Here is a 2500-nt window from a genome sequence, read left to right as displayed (position 1 = left end):
CACGTTTTTAGGGGTTTTAGCAAAAAAAAATTTTTCGACTACTCGAGCTCTCTGGCCCGTTCGGTGCACATTTTTGAAAAAAGCTAGGGAGCTGCCCCTAGGTTCGGGGTGTCACAAAATGTTGAAAAGTGGTCGAAAAACCACTATCCAGAATCGGATGTAGAATCGTTAGACGAACTTAAAATTGTTCTACGACACCCATCTGCGACGTTTAGTATTCGAGATATGGCCCGTCCTAGGTCTGACCGAGCAATTTTTGTTCCGCGCACTTTGTGCACCGTACACTTTGATGTTTGTATGAAAAAGTACCCTACCTAGGGACGCGTAGAGCAAATTTGTACCCCCGGGCATGTTGTCGATTGACGTTCTGGTTGCACTTTTCATCATCTAGGGTGCGTTCCTGACACGTTTTGAGGGGTTTTAGCAAAAAAAAAATTTTCGACTACTCGAGCTCTCTGGCCCGTTCGGTGCACATTTTTGAAAAAAGCTAGGGAGCTGCCCCTAGGTTCGGGGTGTCACAAAATGTTGAAAAGTGGTCGAAAAACCACTATCCAGAATCGGATGTAGAATCGTTAGACGAACTTAAAATTGTTCTACGACACCCATCTGCGACGTTTAGTATTCGAGATATGGCCCGTCCTAGGTCTGACCGAGCAATTTTTGTTCCGCGCACTGTGTGCACCGTACACTTTGATGTTTGTATGAAAAAGTACCCTACCTAGGGACGCGTAGAGCAAATTTGTACCCCCGGGCATGTTGTCGATTGACATTCTGGTTGCACTTTTCATCATCTAGGGTGCGTTCCTGACACGTTTTGAGGGGTTTTAGCAAAAAAAAAAATTTTCGACTACTCGAGCTCTCTGGCCCGTTCGGTGCACATTTTTGAAAAAAGCTAGGGAGCTGCCCCTAGGTTCGGGGTGTCACAAAATGTTGAAAAGTGGTCGAAAAACCACTATCCAGAATCGGATGTAGAATCGTTAGACGAACTTAAAATTGTTCTACAACACCCATCTGCGACGTTTAGTATTCGAGATATAGCACTTTGTAGGTCTGACCGAGCAATTTTGTACTGAAATGTATGGTGAACATGTAATTCATTAAATAACATTGACTTGCATCGTGCCCTACTTCATCGGCACAGCTGTTATTGACTATCTTTAGTGGAAATGGATTGAGTTTGACCATTTTAAGCCCATTTCCTATGCCGTGCACCAACATTGTGTACCGATCAGGGAAAGTACGCTACGTACGCGTTCATGGATGTCGATGTTGGTACAAGTTGCCTTTCGGGATAGCCGTGCACCAAAACTGTGTACCGATCAGGGAAAGTACAAGACGGAGGGTGCAGCTCGAGCGTACGCGTTCATAGATGTCGATGTTGGTACACTTGCACCAAAATTGTGTACCAATCAGGGAAAGTACAACACGGAGGGCGCAGCCCGGGCGTACGCAATCATGGATGTCCATGTTGATACAATCTACGTGTACGTACCTAGTTTTTGTAGGAAAAGTTGCAATTAAGTGCTTGCATGCTTAAAATGCTCATCTCAACCGGTCACCTTTTGGCCTGCCCTTTTATAACAGAAACCTAGAAAGATACTCGAGATTTTTGTGTTTTTCCATTCGCCCGGGACGACGAAATGAGCTATGTGCACATCGTGCAGAAAATTGTCTTCGCCACGCATGTTTTTGTCCATCCACTCATATAATCACCCGCATTTGTGTTCAACACGGACGGCGCAGCCCGAGCGAACGCGTTAATGTTTATGTTTGTACACACTGCTTGTACGATTCTAGGATTTGGTAATTGCGTCACAGTGCCCGACCGTCGCGGACACCATTCTTGGACAGAAGTCCTAGTACGTAGAGTACTTTCCCTAGGTATGTGCTCGTTCGTGACTATCGTTGCGTGCTTACGGACACGCTTGGGTATGTTTACCATACAAGGTTTACTAGGGAAACCTGGGAAGGACGCTTGCCCTCCCGTCGCGGACACCATTCTTGGAAAGAAGTCCTAGTACGTAGCGTTCCTTATTTTACTTGATCAGTTTGTAATGCATTCGCTTTGTTCCATCGACTTCTGCTACTGCTCACTAAGGGGTGTTCGTTTGCGATGTGTACGATAAGCAACTGTCTATCGTAACCAGCAGTTAATCAACACTTTTTACCCAAGTCATAGCAACATAGAGTACTTTTCCTAATCGGTACACAATTTTGGTGCACCTCTAACCTCGCCGGCACTTTATCGTTACGTTTTGTGCACAACCTAGGGACGTGGTGTAAGTTTCATGATTTTTATGTTTGATTTGGTTTATTATGATTGAAAAATACGCTACGTCCCAGAAATTGGAGCTCGACTACTTCCTCCATGTGGCGAAAAAAGTTACTGGGCAACGCCTAGCTTATGCCCCATTTGTACTTCAATTTTCATTATCAGGTTTGAAAAATACGCTAAGTCCCAGAAATCTGAACTCGAATACTTTTGCCACGTGGCGCCAAA

This window comes from Anopheles coluzzii (genome assembly GCF_943734685.1).
Source record: "Anopheles coluzzii chromosome X unlocalized genomic scaffold, AcolN3 X_unloc_21, whole genome shotgun sequence".
Taxonomy (NCBI): Eukaryota; Metazoa; Arthropoda; class Insecta; order Diptera; family Culicidae; genus Anopheles; species Anopheles coluzzii.
This window is presented reverse-complemented; position numbering follows the sequence as displayed.